Consider the following 18,707-nt stretch of genomic DNA (forward strand, 5'->3'; position numbering starts at 1 on the left):
AGGATGGCGGGAACGGGTGTCGTGGGGCCCCATAAAGATTTTCAGTGTCTGCTTTGCAGACACTGAAAATCGCGACGGGTGCCACTGCACCCGTCGCACCCCTACAACTCCGCCGGCTCCATTCGGAGCCAGCTTCATTGTTGAGGGGGGTTTCCCGCTGGGCCGGCGGGCGGCCTTCTGGCGGTCGCCCGCCGGCCCAGCGGGAAAGCCAGAATGACCGCCGCGGTCATTTGAACGCAGTGCGGTCTTTTGGCGGTCTCCGCCCGGCGGGCGGCGCCCGCCGGAGTCGGAATGACCCCCTTAGTGATCTAGCCGCCGGCAAAGCATCCGGTCCCGATGATATTCCATTAGAGTTCTACAAAACTTTTAAATTAGAGTTACACGCACTGATGCTCGAGCTGTTTATTCAGGTACAGAGTGGTGGGAAGACTCCGCCCTCTTGGGGAATGGCTACTATGGTAGTTTTCCTTAAGAAAGGGAAGGTCCCGCAGAATCCAGCTTCTTACCGGCAGATAACATTAATTAATAGTGATGCCAAATTATATTCTAAAATATTGGCTGCACCCCTATCTTTAGTAATTAGGAAATTGGTAATGCTCCGGCAACACGGATTTGTCCCTGGTAGAGATACGGCAGAGCATATTCAAAGACTTATTGCGCTGTTTTACGCAACAGTATAGCGCAAGGAACCTATGGCGGTGGCCCTACTTGACGCAGAGAAAGCAATGACTGAGTTAGTCGGAGATACCTCTGGGAGGTTATGGGGAAATATGGCTTCCGTGATCAATTTATAGTGGCAATAAAGGCCATGTATAAGTCACCGGGAGTAAGAATCCAACTAATGGGAGGGCAGTCCGATTGCATCCAAGTGGGGAGAGGCACTAGGCAGGGATGCCCTTGTTCTCCGCTGCTGTTTGCCCTATATATAGACCCTCTGCTCAGACAGCTTGAAGAAAATAGGCAGATTATTCCGGTACAACGATATGGGTGGGACACAAAAGTCCTGGCCTATGCAGATAATATTGCCATTATAACTTCCAATCCAGATACAGCACTGAAAGAAATTGAAGAGATTACTGCTAAGTTTGGATCATTCTCTGTGTATTTTTTAAATAGGACCAAAACCCAGGTATTGGTTAATCAATTTACGAAATCACAGGATAATCAGAGGGTGGAGCAGGCAATATACCTCGGTATTAGTATCTCACCAAGGGTAGGAGAAATTGTCAGCATGAATTTGGATCCAATAATGGTTAAAGCTAGAAACGATATGCACAGATGGAACAACTTGCACATGACCATAATAGGGAGGTGTAATATGGTCAAAATGATTCTTCTCCCCAAGTTACTATACTTATTCCGGACCATACCTCTGATCTTTACAGAAGCTTGCTTTGAAGACCTAGAACGGATGATCATGAGATTTATCTGGGCATATGGTAAGTGCAGAAGGTCGGCCAAGCTTATGTCCTTACCTCGCGAAAGGGGGGGGTGGGCTTTGCCTAACTTGAAGCTATACCAATTGGCAGCTGCTTTCCAATACATGCGCCCACTATAGGGGGAAAGACCAGGGGAGAGTAAGAGGGAAAGTACCCCTTATATCCCTAATATATACGAACTATTCGTGGGCTCCGCTTCAAAGCGGTGCTTGCTAACACTTCACGAGCCAGGGTACTATAAGAAAACACAGTACAAGGTAGTAGAGGCGGCTTTTAAATGCTGGTGGCCTTGGAAAACAAAAAATGGGCTTGGGAGATTTAACTATTATACTTTAATCAAGAATAACCCGTCGCTCCCCGATATCTTTAAAGACGGCTATATGACAAAATGGGCTTCCAAAGGGATAGCGAGGTTAGGGGATTTTTTTGATGATGCTGGAATCAAAACATTCATGAGTCTCCAAGAACGGTTTGCTTTAGAACAAAGGGACTTTTTTAAATTCTTACAGGTACGAGACTTTCTGAGCAGGAAGACGGGTGGGTCACAGGGGTTTAAAAGTAACCGACTGTTAGAACACATCCTGGGAGAATCGAATCTAACTATCAAAGTAATTTACTCCTTGTTAATGGCAGAGCAACTTGATGATCTGGAGAAGCACAGTGAACGGTGGAGCGGAAAATTGGCTGATGGAAGCGTCAATTTTTTTAATTCACTTGAGTAAGGTCACACTGTGCTATTATCCTCGTCTTTACAGGCACAACATTATAAAACTGTGTTTAACTTGTATTATACACCAGCCCACCTTGCTAAGTGGGGGGGATCACAAGGAATTAATTGCCCAAGGTGTGGAGATCACGCAACAGATGTAATACATATGTTTGCCACCTGTAGAGAATTAAAGACACTGATAGATGGGATGCAACTTGTAATAAAATAAATTGTGGGGTACGAGGTGGCCCTTACCCCAGAAATTCTGGTTCTAGGGACTGCAGAACAAACAAGGGGACGACAGAGGGCTTTCATCTTTCTTGCTATGGCAGTGTATCACTTATGTATTTCCTCTGTATGGTTGAGCAGGTTACCACCATCTTGGCAACAGTGGCTGGGCAGGTTAATATCAGTATATTATCTGGAGATCTCCCTGTATGAGCGGAAGGGAAGACTGCCCAGAAGAAAAGGGAACATGGTCTGGGGTCAATTTCGGAACTGGCTCATGGTTAATGACTGATGCACTAAAGTGATATTCCCTTTTGATATGATTTCCTGTGTAGGGACACATGGATGAAATGTATTTATCCCCCCAATTGAAGAAGGTCTAATTGTATACTGTATCTGTTTATCTGCTTTTGTAAAAAAAAAAATTTTTTTAAAAATAATAATATTAATAATATATATGTTTAAATAATATTAGGAAAAGTCTAACAATAATAGATGTTCTATTCCCATTCCACCCTGTGCAACATTAAGGAAAGTATTGGACTTCGAGGGGCAAGATTTACTATTTCCGCTCCAATCTGTGCAACAGTACGGAAAGAGCTACACTTTGCTGTGCAACAGTAAGGAAAGCGTTAGACTTTGGAGTGGTAAGATTTACTATTCCTACTCCAGTCTGTGCAACAGTAGGGAAAATGTTGGACTTTGGAGGGGTTAAATGTACTACTCCCCCTACAGTCTGTGTAACAGTAGGGAAAGAGTTAGACTTCAGAGTGGTGATAAATGAATATTCCCACTCCAGTCTATGCAACAGTAGGGAAAGTACTTCACTTTCAGCACAAAACATATCTAAATAACCATATCAATTAACAACAAATATATTTGTATTTATTTGCATGATTAATTAAAATCTTAGCAAAATGGTCAACTAATTACATAATTATTACGACTAGACATTTAAAAGCTGCCCTTATGTTGCCGGCCTAGCAACATATAGGGGATAGCAATATTTGATAAAACTAAACACAATTAAGATTCAATGTACACTATAAAATTTTAAATTCATGCTAAAACAATAATAAGAGTAACTAAACAATTATTAAAAAGTGCAAACTTTTCAATGTGCCTGGTTCTGCATTTTTCAAGGGCATGAACTAAACCCTTATGGTGTATTAACAGTCACAGGCCGCGAGTGTAGGCATTTGGTCTGTACAGACAGAAATGTAACAAGTCTACAATTTATCAGTTGAATCAAATATTTTCATTACTGGCCGACAAGAGCGTATCCCGTTTGTACTAAAAACTGGTTTCAGCAGTTCAGGACGTGCTTCTCTTAGGGCCGGGCAGATACAGATCAGATCCCTGGCAGAATTGCATAGCCTGCATGACGTCTCTCCCCCATTCTTCCACAGCGGTTGATCCGCTCTTGATGGAAGGGATCCTAGCCATATCGTGAGCAGGTGGCATTTGACATATATTGAAAATGTTGAAATCAGATCTTGTAATGGTGCCAGGGTAGTGTAAGTATGCATGAGAAGCCAGGCATGCGAGCATCATGCAACTTTGCGTTTATCATCTTGCAAAGATTGCAGACCTATTTCCTCTTTTTTTAACACACGGCACAGAAGGGGATATGACATATTAGAGCCCCATAGGCATGTCATTTGTGTCTCTTGCAGCGAGTACTGCAAGTACCTGTTGTATACTGACTTTGAGTCATTGCTTACTGAATTCCATAAAGCCACGACTAAAGGGCTGGTGTTGTTTCCTCTTATTTTGTACTACGTCTTTATCGTATGTACTCTCCTGTCCATATGTTGTTGTTTAAGGCCAAATTCAAGCCTAACTTGGGCAGGGGAAGCAGAACGGGGAAGACTGAAAACTTGTTTGTAGATATTTATTTATTGCTGATCCAGGAGCAAAGCGTCTTTCCCGTATAGTGCTGTGCTTCCATATGTAGTGGCTGGAAGGAATTTGGCCGACATGATGGACAGTAAAGGTTTGTACGAAGGCCCTTTTAACCTTTGGCAAGGGCACAAAAAGTGAATGTCAGCACTTTGCATTTAGCAAATGTCAGCACTTTGCATTTCTGAGCAATGTGCTGTTTTTGTGACGCAAGGTTAGCCTTGTTGTCTATAGTTAAACCCAAATATTTATAACAGCGAGTCTCTTCAAGGCTAATGCTGCCCAACTTAATTTTATTTACAGAGTTAGAGAGGTATCCAATAGACATGAGTTTTGTCTTTGTAGTATTGATTTATAATTTGTTTGACGTTGCAAATTGTGCAGGGTGCTAACTAGCTGTTGTAGCCCTATTTTAGTGCGGCTTAATAAAACAATGTCATCAGCATATGAGAAGTGTGATAAGAGCAGGTTCCCCATCCTCGTAGACTGTGAGTTGGTTGCGTCTAGCTTTGGGGAGAGGTCAGCCAGAAAAAGGTTAAAAAAGTGCGGGGCCAGAACGCATCCTTGTTTTCAGCCTATATTTGTTGGAATCCTCCTTGAAACTTTCGTACCATCTGCTACCTTGATCTGCACCCAGGTTTCATCATATAGTATTTCATTGCTGCAGAGAAGCCGTTCCTGCCGGCCCCAGCTTCACAATTTGCGCCAAAGAATTGCTCTGTCTACCCGATCAAAGGCGCTTTTAAAGTCTACAAAGTATAGATGCAGATTTTTCCTTAGGCATTTTTGCTTTGTTGGCAATGTCACTTAGTGCTACAATATTGATCATTGTGCCGTAACCCTTCCGGAAGCCGGTTTGGTTCAGGGGGATGAGTGTGTTTGAATTGGACCAGTGGAGCAGATGATCCAAGATCAGCGAGGCAAAGTATTTGGCCTCACTGTCAATTAAAGAAATCAGTCTTTAGTTGGCCGGATTTGTTCTGTCACCCCCTTTAAATATCGGATTGATGATAGATCCTCTCCAACTGTCAGGGATGGTTATGTTGCGCTCTACTTCAGTGTAAAGGATTTCCAGTGAAGTTGACCAGTACTCCGATCGGCCTTAAATATTGCCTGTGGAAGGCCATTGGGGCTAGGGGCACCATCCCTACGTCTCCTCCTAATCACTTGGCACACTGTCTTAGCGCTGTATCCAACATCAATCTGACAGAAGTCCTTAGGACTTGCAGGCTCCTTCAGGTGTGAACTTGCTTCTGGTAAGTCTTGTTTGAAAAAGATGATGGCCAGGTAATCCACCCATTTATTTTCGGGAAGTGATGAACAAATAATTACTTTTGACTGCCGGTCAATGCCATCGACTGTTGCCCAAAAGGCCCTAGAATTTGCCATTTTTTAGCTATGGAGCAATTTAAGCCAGAAGATGTCCTCCATATTAATGCACTCACGCCATGCCTGACTTTTATAGTTTTTTTGAAGGGCCTTTATTTGGACACATGTAGATTCTGTGAAAGGACCTTTTTTATTATTACTTTCAGTTCCTGCCTCAGTTCCTTTCTTAATTTTAAAGTTTTCTCTGATAGACTTGAGGACAACAGTGTTGAGTGTTGTAGATTGAAACAGGGTTTTTATCATTTCACACAGCCGCAGTAATGAAGACTCTGACCAAATCAGACTTTTTAAGCTGGTAAATGCAATACTTCCTAGTTCAGCGACGACAGGAAAGAAGTGTGGGGCATTCAAGTCCAGTTCTATATGTTGGTATGAGTAATCGCTGTGGAGAGTAGTTTTGATGTTAAATTTCCTCACGTGTGATAACAGGGGAAGAGACAGAGGCGTGTAGTATATTATGGTTGCAGCCTTTGTGCTATAGTGGGTATAGCTAGGCGGCATGTCAACTTTGGCCCTGCCATTTAAAACCCTCATGCTCAAATGCTCTAATGCCTCGACCATTTGCTTGCCCATTGCGCTGATCTCTTCCGGATTGGTGGAAGTTGAGGCAGAACTGACCATGTAGCGTTTTCAGCTGCCAAGTGCTCACCAGGTTCAGGAGTATGAATAAAGTGGCCATTGAAGTCACCCATCACTAGAATGTCCCATGTTGGGTGAGCGCATCTTATCTCTTCTGCTTTACTCAGTAATTTCTCAAAAAGCAGGGTTTTCCAAAGTTTCTGCGGATGAGCATAGACATTAAAAAATTACAAGAGGAGTTTGTCGGTTGTCACTGAAAATGAGTTTGACGGCCTGCAGATCTTTTTTTGAGAATTCCAGTTGCTCTGTTGTAGCGTGCAGTGCCGTGGAGACATACGTGGCTAGACCTCCACTTGGCCTGCTCGATTTATTTCATTTTTCAGCACTGACGTGGTATAATGTGTAACCTCCTAAGTGGACCGGATCTAATAGCCTTGTTTCTTGCAATATGATTATAGTGTAGTTGCAACTGTTTACTATTGCAAATCCATCTGTAATAATAGTTTTTGATCCAGCGATATTCCAGGACATGATGGTAACAGCAGACCCCTGATCCACATTTTCTATGTTGTAATTGTTAAGTCAGTTGCTCCTTCTTGAGTTTAAGATGTGAGCCATCCACCTCAGTTCGTCCTGAGCATCATTATGTGGTCGTAGGGGTATCGGCATGTTGCTTCGAGCAATTGGGGGGCCATGCAAAGTTTTTTGTTGACCTCTGCCCTACTGTGCTGCTTCTTCTCTGACTCCCTTATATTCATCTCCAGTGTGTATTCATGGGCCTTTAAGTCTGATTGATAATTTTTCAATAGAACTGGACAGCAGAGGGAGAGGGTAGCATAGTCTGGCGGTTCTGACAGCAATATTCCCCATGCTTCAAATTGTATTTTTCCGTCCACAATTGATGTAACTATTTCCCTTACTCTCCAAGTAGTGGATGTTTGCTCTGGCCCGTACTGGTCGCTGCTGGAGAGGAATTCCACAGACATTAAGACTGTAGTTACAATCTTCTGAGTTGATGGCAACTCAGCCAGCAGCATCAGGATGTTGCCCCTGTTCAAGTAGTCTTGTTGGCCTGGTGATGTATATTGTGGAGTTAGAATGATCTGCCTTGATTCCCAGCCATTATCTAAGTAATGGCTGTGCTTAGGTTAGAGGGAGTAATCTGTGATTACGTGTGGCGCTGGCTTTTTCGGCTGATCACCCTCTCACTGTTTGCTATTTGGGCCCATCATAGGCATGTCCACTTGACTGGTCTTCTTTTGTTCTTTGGTCGTAAGAGTTTGTGTATTCTGAAACGTAACGTTTGTGGTTGTTCATTACTAATTTATACCACCCTAGAAGGGTAGTTCAAGTTTAGACTTGTTTCTGAAATATTTTCCCAACAAGCGATCTTAGTGCTGGACTGTGGATGATTTTCTGTGGGGGATGGTTTGCTGGACTGACGAATAGGCTGTATTTGTTCTGCATCACTGTTGTTCCGTGAATGTGACTTGGCTCTCAGCGAATTGCCCGTTGTGGCAGCAGGACAGATAGCTGTGAATTGCAAGAAGTCACCTTGTGTGGGTGGCCTTGGATGCACTGACTGCCTCGGATTCCTGAAAGACAGATCGGCCCCCTATGCCACTGTATGCGAAGCATCCTTTAACTTTGGTACTAATGTCACTGGCATCCCTGGAAGATCTTGCGCTGATAGTTGGGTAACTGTTTGAACCTCAGGTTTTTCGCTACCTATATTTGCTAACATGTTTTCTGGTGCTGACATTGTGCACCCCTGACCTGAAGTCAGATCCATGAGCTCCGCATCCCTCAGGTCCCGATAGTGTAAGTTAATCTGAAGTTGTTTTGTCGGCCAGTGCACTTTGTGCTTTGCAGATAGTGGAGTGGCAGCAGATTGTATGTCGTGGAAATTAACTGAACTGAACCATTAGCTGCCCCTGCCCTTGTAATTTTTGCATAGTTTGAAACCTGGCGATTGCTTGAGGAACCAGAGATGTTAGTGGCTTTGATTTTGCCAAAAATATGGGGTAAAAGTTGCCACTACTGTCTTTATTATATGTTTTTTACTTGTCTTTCTGGCTCGTTTTGTTTTTGCCTTTTAGATGGACATTTGTGTATTGGTGCTGTAAGTTTGTCTGTACAATTTGGATTTGTCAACGCTGTTTTTCCCATCTGTGTAAATTTGTCTGTACAATTTGTGTTTGTCGACGCTGATTTTTCCATCTTTGCCCCCGTTACATTGGCATGAACAACATCTGGAGTGCCTGAGGCTATAGGTAGCCTACTTGGTGCTTTTGGGTCATCATTTGCACAGAAGGTTGTGCCCTGAGCATTTGACCCATTTTTTACTGGACAGCTTGAGCAGTAATCTTTTGTTGGCACTGCTCCTAGTTTCTTTTACAGAAGCACTGAGTGGGATAGTCCTTGTTTAGGATTTCTGGGAATAAAAATGTTACTCTTATTTATTTTTATTTTTTCTAACATGTCTGTTAAAATATTTGGTAGTGTACTCAGTTTGTCGATGATCGGTCCACATTTGCAGGGATCTTGCTGTTCATCCACATTAGCCTTTAGAACAGGTGGCCAGATGGCCAAGAGATCTAGTTTTTGATTAATATCTGCAATGTGAGTGGCCTAATATTCACTAGGTTAATTTGTAAATCTAGTTTGTCCAATTGCATGTTGAAAACTGTCGTTGAAGTGTAGAGGGCGTTTAGAAGAGAGGCGTGTAGCCAGGCGAGATCCCCCAACTTGCAGCTGGAAAATTCATCTGGAAGATGGCTTCTAGAGAGAGTTTCACTGTTTCTATTGCTGCCATCTGGAGGGCTGTTGTTAGTGGCTGGAGTATCCAAGTTGCTAAGTTCCATTGCACCTATATTTTGTTGTGATTCGCTCATGTCACTTGAGACTTCAATGTTCGAGTTGGAAATTCTTTCTTGTTGCAGTACAGCCAGGCTTTGATTAGCCTTCTCCGACAGTTTTGGTGGGCTCAGGTACTTTTCTTTAGTGTTTGACAAGTCAAAAGTTTTCAGGTCCATTGCCTCGACTAGGGCTTTGTCATTTGTTATGGAGAGTGACTGCAGCCAAGTGTCTTCCATTTTTCCTGTAGATGCACCAATGCAGATGTCCAACCTCTCTTTAGCCCCCTTTATGGCAGGGCTTGACCGTAACATGGAAGTGGACTGTTGGCAAGTTCCGGCAAACACTGGGCCATTGAAAGCCTCTGTCAGGTTTCCGAGAGTGACTGGAAACTGAGTGTTGCAAAGATTGACTGTCATGTCCTGTTGCCGGACGCCTTGAGGAGTTTTTTGCGCCGGAGCATGAACCTGAGCCGTGATCAGGGTGCTACACACCTGAAATTTCTTATGCACTGTTGCGTTACTCATATCCTGGGGGCTATTCGGTAGCTTGTGGACTAAGTTTACACTGTATCCTACAGCGGTTTGCTCCTTTGAAGTCTCCTGAAAAGGCCATTCCGACTCCAAATGCTGGATAGAGGCTGTCGAGAAAGTGTGAAGTTCTTGGTGAGTTTTTATTGCCTGATGCATCCTTCCACATCTGTACTGAACCCAATATTTGCGGGACCAGTGGGGTTGGAAGGCCCTCAATGTTGTCAGGATTTCAAAAAATGGCAGCAGTTGGTTCTTTTAAAAATGCAAATTTATTAATGCTTCCTGGCTTCTTAAGGTAGACCTGAAGAGGAGTAAGAGGCAGTGCTAGTTGGTAAAGTCCGCTGTTTTTATGCTCCCGGTGTGGGACATTTCCCTTTCCTTTGCACCCTCCTTTGGGGTCTTTGGGTCCTAGTTTTGCACTCCGTAAGAACCCTGACTCAACCAGATCTCATGATGACTTGGGGAAGCGGTCTCAGATTTCTCTGGTAACTCACACTCCACTTGTGCCTGGTATCTTGAGGTTGTTGGAGGCAAAAAACAAAGAGATCTTTAACTCGGGGACAGGAGGTGAGCGGGGCACTCAGGCAACTCACAAGCCGCACCCAGACCTAGCTGGGCTGCTTCCGAGTGGACCTGGTGCACTCGCTCTGCGGCTGTTACCTGGAACAACCACGCTTACCTCTGATGGATGGGCCAGTCGAGGAATCCCGTTTCACAAGGTCTCCTGCTGAATTGGCCTGCTTGTGGCCCGGGGGATCGAGGGATGCGATGACCGGGGATGGAGTGTGCGGCTTAGGTCTCCTAAACTGCCAGGAACTACCCAAAGTGGTGCAGCAGCGAAACAGGGTGGCAGAAGGCATGGAAGTGGAACGGATGGACACCAACACGGAGAGGGGGAGGAAAAGAGTGAGGGGATAGAGCAGGACAGGGCATAGAGCGAAGCAGGGGGAGGGCATGCGGCTCGGGTCATGCCTCAAGGCCTGTGGCGTGTGGTGTGTGACGAGTGGCACGTGGCTGGCAGAGCGAGGGTGGCAGGTGGGGGTCAAAGGCGAAGCAAACCAAAGGTGAAGCAGATAGTAAATCAGAGAGCTAGGCCCTCGGTAGAGGGCACAGGCAGCAAGGTCTACAGTGTGGGAAATGCGTGACCCGGGCGCACAGAGCACCAGATGTGTGGCAGATATGGTGGGATACCCACACAACCTGCTCCTATGCTCCAAAGGCACGCTCGAGACCCACTAAGCCCACCAACCCTGCACCATGCGCCGCTTCACACAGCTCTGCACAAATGAACCCTCGCTGACCTCTGCTGACCTCCACCACCTCCACCTCCACCACCCCACTCACCTCACCCCACCACACTTTCCCTCACCACCACACAACGCCGCCAAAGGACAGACCGCTCAGCTCAGCCAGCTGCTGACACCCAACCCCCCAGCCCCTTGTCACCCTCAGGAGCCCTCCTGATCCTGCACCCCAACCCCCAAAATTTCCTAACTCTCCCCACTCACCATGATCACTGCCACCACCTGTCCTACTCACAGCCCGTCCCGCCTCCTCCTCGTGTCCTCCTCACTCCCGTTAACCAGCATCCGACTCCTCCTCCATCAGCCTTTCTCCGATCTGACTGTTAAAAAAACAGACAAAATCTTTTTACAACAAATACAAAACTCTTAATAGGAAAACTTTCATTTACCCAAAAGATAAATTATACATAAAAATGCAAAACAATTAAACATTGTACATAATTGTTAACGTACTGATTATCAATAGAAAATTATTACTTATTATTACTTCCCACACTAAACCCCCACAAACCTAGCAGCCCACACGTAAAATATAATGAAATGGGGCGTGGTTTGGGGTGTCAAGTTGGCAGTTGCACTCTAAGAGTGCTCCGGACCCCTCCGTCATCCGCCGCCATCCTCGCCATTGCCCAGCCACACAGATCACTACAAGGACTGTATATATGCCCTCCTTCATAGAGAGTAATACCCTACTGAGTGGCATGCTGTGGTCGCTGTGGTTGTGAGAGGAGATGAGCGTCTGAAGAAGCCGTGGCGCCCTGACAAGATAGCAGAGGAGGGCGGCTAATGGACGACTGGGGGAGCGGGATGGCCCTTGCCCACAGCACAGAGTAAATATCTGTGCCAACTTAGAGGCCATGATTGCTTTCATCCCAGCTGTGTTTGCCCTCCACAACAGAGCTGAACGCAAGGGAAAGAACTGACATCTGTGGAGGCACAGCGCCCTGAGAAGGTGGCGGAGGCAGGCGGCCGCTAGCAATCGAAGATCGGGCCAGCCTGCATTGCAGCACTTTGTGCTTCCCGGCCTTGGCTCGGGGGGAGGGGTGGCAGCATACCCCTACTGCTATCTTGCTGCCCTTCCTCACCCGTGCAGCTTCTCGATCCATGGCTGGCGGGAGAGGCTGTTGGAGAGCCCGAAGCGGAGCATTGCATCAAGTGGGGCACGCGTTGGCTGCCCTGGGCACCCAGGTTGGAATCATGCACTCCCGGCTGCTCCTTCGATGGTCTGGGATGAGGTGGTTGGGGGTGTTGTGTCACTGCTAGGGGGGGCATGCGCTGTGTCCCTCTGGCATCTGGAATTCTCCAGCTGAGGTGGGGTGGTCCTGCAACCAGGGTGAGCGACGGTGCCCAGAGCCTCCTCCCAATGACTTCTGCAGCTACTGGGCCTGCCAGACCTGATCCACTGGAGGTGGACGTGGACAGCCTGAGGCGTGTGACCCTTGGCAGTGCCGCTAGAGCAAATGGACTGACCTCCCTAATGAATGCCCTGAATCATAGAGGCAGTGGCCCCCGCACCGAATAGTCTGTGATCCCTGGGCAGTGCGATTGAATGGGACCACTAAAGTAACTTCTATCCTGCAGGTGAGACATGTGAGGTGCCCCTCAGGGAGCGGATCATGAGGTGGCCTTTTTCGCAGAGGGAGGGTTAATGGTTGGCACCAAAGATGCTGCCAACTAAGGCCGGGACCCGACAATTGTGTACCACGCCCTCCAAACATGTGCGACCACTGGCCAGTGGCACTCACTATAGCAGAGGTCTTCAAACTCGGGGGCGGGCACTAGGGAGGCCCCCAAGTAATCCTAGGGGGGGTGCCAGATTCTGTCCAAAAGAAGAATTATACAGATAACAGGCCTTTGTTTTAAGCAGAAGCATGATATTGCATTTTTAAAAAGGTAACAGTATTTAACTGTAATGTTTAAATAGGCCTAGACATATTTAAACATTACCATCCTTATACAATAATTGTGAAAAATTCTGAGGGGGGAGCAAGGATTTTTTTTTTCCAACTGGGGGGGCGTGGCATTAAAAAGTTTGGAGACCACTGCACTAGAGGGTCCATCAACTTATGGTTCTACTTAGGCAGGACCTCGAAAACGCCACAACCCACATTTTAGAGGCATGCATTTCCTCTGTCGAAGACAAAGTCATTGAACTGAAGACTAGGGCAAACTGCCTTCTCAGGTGTACCCATGAGCTCCACCAAAGAGTGGAGGATGCAGAGAACCCCTCGAGGTGCAACAACCTATGGTTCGTAGGCTTTCTGGAGGGAGTTGAGGGGTCCCAGAATGCTAAATTCTGCAAGACTCGGTTGAATACTTGGATGCTACCAGATAAGCTGGACCCATGGTTCTCTATTAAACGTGCACACAGAGCTCTCACGGCTAAACCACCCCCTGGTGCCACACCCAGGCCAATGATCACTCAGTTCTTTAACTTTCGAGACTGGTAGTCAATCTTGAAGGAAGCACACGTGCAAACAGACTTCTGATTTCAGAACTCCAAGATCCTGGTATTTCCAGACTTCTCATGAGACATCCAAGCAAGTCCCCACTCCTGAACATGTTAGGCAGAAATTAATAGCATTGCAATTGTCATCTATGCTCTGGTTCCCGGAAAATCCCACTTTTTTGATACTCCTGATTCAGCCTGGGAATGGCTAACAGAGGATCAATGTCTCTGGGGTGGTGTTGGCTCGCTCTCCTCCTCTCAACTGACTCTGCCATGTCCATCTAAAATGAAGGAGAGGAGACTTGGATGGTCCAAATACTCCTGACCTATATCCCCCCAGCAACATGGGAAAAACCAACAGGACTCACGATTGCTGAGTTCTGGATCATCACCACCGATATCCCTGCATCACAGAGATCCCACTCCAGATGTCAAGGTTGGACACCAGACTTTGAAACGAGGCAGGAAATGGCTAAGCCAGAGACCCTTGATATGACTCACTCATCTTCTCTATGGAGGCAGGCCACATGGTCTGTAATGGTTGGCATGACAATATGTTTATCCTACAACTTCGAGGGGTCCACAACTCGATATCACATCAAAAGTTTATTTTTTCTTTAGTCACTATTGGGGCTGGGCGGGGGCGACAGATGCTTCTTCTTTTAGGGGGAGTACGAGATGGGGGAGTTGGGTTGTCTTTGATTAGTTTTTTACAAGCTTATTTGTTCAAAGATTATTTTACCCTGCTTTGTTCCAGGTTGTCACATAGGGGGTCATTACAACCCTGGCGGATGGCAGAGAACCGGCGGTAAGACCGCCAACAGGCTGGCGGTCTGACCTTGGTGTATTATGACCATGGCGGTTACTGCCATGGTCATCCGCCGGTTCTCCGTCCCGCCCGCCAGGGCGGAGACGACTGCCGGGCTGGACACCTGGTTCTCCAGCCCGGCGGCCATCAGTGTACCGCCAGAGGTATTTGGAACCGGCTTACCGCCGTGGATTTCCAGCGGTTTCAACCGCCATGAAATCCATGGCGGTAAGCACTATCAGTGCCAGGGAATTCCTTCCCTGGCACTGATAGGGGTCTCCCCCACCCCCACCCCGACTCCCTCCCCTACACCCCCACCACCCCTGCCACCCCCCAAAGGTGGCAGGGACCCCCTCCCCACCCCGACCCCCAACATAACATTACTCACACACACCCGACATGGATGGAGGCATCACCAACACACACACGCACACACCCCGACATACATGCCTACATCCACACACACAGTCAGACACGCACACCCACATTCAAACATACACACACACATCCATACACACATACCCACAGCCATACACGCACTCATTCCCATACACAAAACACCCCCGCAAGCATACATACACTCACACACACCCTCTACATACACACACGCACACCCCCATGCACGCACTCAACACCCAACACCCTCCCACCCCCTTCCCCTAACGGACGATCGACTTACCTGGTCCGTCGATCCTCCGGGAGGGGACGGGAGACATGGGGGCAGCTCTGCCGACACCACACCGCCAACAGAACACCGCCACGGCGAATCACAGGACGTGATTCGCTGGGCAGTGTTCTGTTGGCGTGGCGGTGGAAGTGGAGCAACCTCCACTTCCCCGCCGCCCGCAAGTATGGCTGTTGGCGGCTCTCCGTCGGAATAACGACGGAGAGCAGCCAACAGTCATAATACGCCGAGCGGCAAACCGCACGGCGGTCCCTCGGCGGACTTGCAAAAAGACCGCTGAGGTCGTAATGACCCCCATAGTGTAGCTTTGTTAAAGTCACCGGAAGAGCTCCCCCGAGTACAATTCTATGTGCCTTACTGGTTGAGCTGGCCCCTTGTTCTTACCAGCACATACTCTGATCCGGTCCACAGTGCTGCAGCACCCATTTTATGGCCCCATACACAGTAACATCATGGAACGTGAACGGTCTCCTGAACCAGATTAAACAAGCAACAGTGCTGCGATATGCATTACAACTCCGCTCTTCCATTCCATTCCTACAGGAAATGCAGATAATGGGAGTTTCCTGCCCTTTCCTCGCAGGATGTGGGATTGACCATGTATAACACGGGTGTTTTCACACAGGACTCCCAAGGGGTGGTGATACTTCTGCGCCGTGGTTTCCCACTGGTAGTACATAAGTCATGGTTGGATCCCCTGGGTCGGTACGTTGTTGTGGTGGGTATGTCAGAGGGTCACCCCATAAACTTGGTATGTACCTAAGCCCCACCTACGATGCTCAAGCCATTTTTAGACACACTTACAGATATAGTGGCCCAAATGCCCCGGGTCTTACCATCATTGGTAGAGACATAAGTGCAGTCCTGGACCCTACACTGGATGCCACAGGAACCACATTTGAGGTGGGTATGTCAGAGGGTCACCCCATAAACTTGGTATGTACCTAAGCCCCACCTACGATGCTTAAGCCATTTTTAGACACACTTACAGATATAGTGGCCCAAATGCCACGGGTCTTACCATCATTGGTAGAGACATAAGTGCAGTCCTGGACCCTACACTGGATGCCACAGGAACCACATTTGAGGTGAGACGTCGTCTCTCCACTTCTCTATGTAAATGGCTAAATGTTCTTGGCATCTGTGAGGTATGGCACACTTGGCACCCCTGGTACCAACAGTACACGCATACTTCCACAGCGCATCATACACACGCTCGCATTGACATGATATTTATGCCGACCACTGATCTCTTGCCGGTTACGCAAGTCTGGATACTGGCCTGTGACATTTCAGATCATGACCCAATCCTTCTAAGCATTGACATGCCTGATTCAGTCCGGCAACCCTTGTGGCATTTTAATGCGTGGCTCTTACAAGATGAGAGTTTCTTGATGGGATCTGTAGAAATCTCGGCTCCTATTTTGCAATTAATTAAAGCATGGTTCAATCGACTGCAACATTGTGGGCCACATGTAAAGCTATGATTGGCGGCCATGCCAAAGCCCTTCTTAGACGCCAGAAAAGGGACAAGCAAGCACACATGGCCCACTTAGTCCGCGCACTGCAGTTAAAAATTGTCCTTACTCACGATGAACACAGTGGCGTGGACCACGCTCTTGCACTAGTAAGGGAAGAAATCTGGGCCCACTCTCTAGAAATGGTGAAACAAATCTGATGTGCCTCTCAGGCACGGAAATACGGATGGGGAGATAAAAACTGTAAATTACTCTACTGGCTAGCCAGTAGGTCCTTGGCACAATTGATTATACCTGAAATCATTGATTCTGCAGGGACTACCCATAGCTCCTCCCATGACATAGCGGCCACATTCGCACGGTACTATGCCACTTTGCATAAAGAGGCTCCTAGACCTGACTCAGAAATAGAAACACCACTTCTCATAGAGGTCTCCATGCCTTGCCTCTAAAGCACTCAGCACCAAGAACTAGACCAACCTATCTCTATAGAGGAGACTGGTGACATCATCTCAGCACTGAAGACTGGTTAAACCCCAGGCCCTGATGGCTACTGACTGAGTTTTATTCAAAAATTTTAGATATCCTTACTACCCATCTGCAAGCTCTGTATGATGAGGAGGTGAATTTGGGCGCCTTTCCACAATATCTCGATCAAGCCAAAATAGTGTTCTTGCCAAAAACGCAGCCCGTCTACCTCATGTGTGGACTATCATCCGTTTTTTTTATGTAATGGAGAAATAAAAATTGAAGCCACTGTCCTGGCGAACCGTCTACGACTGGTCTTGGGATCCTTGATTCACTCGGACCAGTGTTGCTTAATGCCAACCCGTAGTACCAAAAACTGTTTGCGACGCCTACACATTGCGTTGGCCCACCTCTATAAACTCCCGTTCCGTTGGCCTTACTCTTGATAGATTTTGAGAAGGCATTTAAATACCATGTACTGGGAGTACTTGAGTCAGATCCTCAGCAAGGCCGGCTTTGGCACAAATTTCCACCGCATGGTCCAACTGCTATACACACAACCAACCGCTTGGGTCCTTATTAATGGGACGTTGTCAGAGGCTTTTAATATCTGTAGGGGAAGAAGGCAGTGTTGTCCCTTGTGTACCCTTCTTTTTGCCCTGACCATAGAGCCCTTTGTCCAACTGATATACAGTGACGCACTGTACACCAGCTGGAGATGGCCCACAGGTGACGAAGACCGCATCGCCCTGTATGCTGACGATGTGGTATTCTATATGTCAAATCCAGCTGAGAGTGGTCCCAGCTGCCTCCACCTCCAACGCCTCTTTGCAGAGGCCTCGGCCCTCACTGTCATCCCAGGGAAATCCCTTCTTCTGCCTCTGTCGAAAACTCGAGATGTCATTGACTGGCAGTCGAGTATACCATGCCTTAGCTTCACCTATGTAGGCATTAGGGTCGCACTCGATCCAAGGTGATTATGGGAGGAGTGGTAAGGGGGAAGTTTCTCAAATATATTGGTCCCTGACATTGAATTCTACTGGAACCCTCCAACTCCTGAGATCCCACTGGGAGGCATGGTTGGGGGTCACACGAGGATGAAGACTGGAGGGATGCACTCATAGCACCACGTGAAATTACTACCTCGACCAGGCTGCGGCTGGTGCAACTCTTTTACCTGCATTCTGCCTACCTTACACCCGAAAGATTACACCGAGCTGGACTTTGGCTGTCACCTCAATGTAACCTGTGTACGCATTCACCTGCTGATTTTTTCCATGTGGTGTGGGGCTGCCCAGTCATTTCACAATACTGGATGCAAGTGTTGGATGAACTTTCCACGGTCTTGGGACATGCGATAGAACCTTCTCCTGTGGTGGTCATCCTTGGGGTCATGGAGGGAGTGGGGAATATACAGGCGGAGAGGGCCTTGCTGGGTTCGGCACTGCTGTTGGCAAAGAGGGACATTGCAGCACAGTGTACAGCGAGCTGCCCGCCCACACTCCTGAAGTGGAGGCGGGGGAATGGACTGGTGCACCCAAACAGAACGATTGGTGTACAGGGCACGTGGATGCCCAAAGAAACATGCTAGAATTTTGTCTTGATGGCTGGGGAATATTCATCCTAAAATTGATTCACTATAATTATGGATGGGCTGGGCACCACTGTGGTCAGTGTTGGCTTTATTAATGTTACATGATGAGATTCTGAGCTCTTCTGGGTGTGCCAGAGATAACTATGTTATGCTTTACTTCCTCAACTATGCCAATGTGACATATTGTTACCTGTGTGTTAAAAAATTTAATTTGGTTATCAAAAATATACATGAAATAAATAATAACATAATTAACATAATTAATAATTGATTCAGTGTTCATAGA

General features: G+C 47.1%; 1 long non-coding RNA gene across 2 annotated transcripts in view; it reads right to left on the reverse strand.

Moving 5' to 3' along the window:
• The window catches only part of LOC138282579 (uncharacterized), a 78,838-nt gene that overhangs the window by 39,738 nt on the left and 20,393 nt on the right, over window positions 1–18,707 (reverse strand). For both annotated transcript variants that reach the window (XR_011200973.1, XR_011200975.1), the window contains exon 2: window positions 11,144–11,259. This is a non-coding gene — a long non-coding RNA (uncharacterized lncRNA). The remainder of the gene's footprint in view (window positions 1–11,143; window positions 11,260–18,707) is intronic.

Source organism: Pleurodeles waltl, chromosome 1_1, assembly GCF_031143425.1.
Source record: "Pleurodeles waltl isolate 20211129_DDA chromosome 1_1, aPleWal1.hap1.20221129, whole genome shotgun sequence".
Classification (NCBI taxonomy): domain Eukaryota; kingdom Metazoa; phylum Chordata; class Amphibia; order Caudata; family Salamandridae; genus Pleurodeles; species Pleurodeles waltl.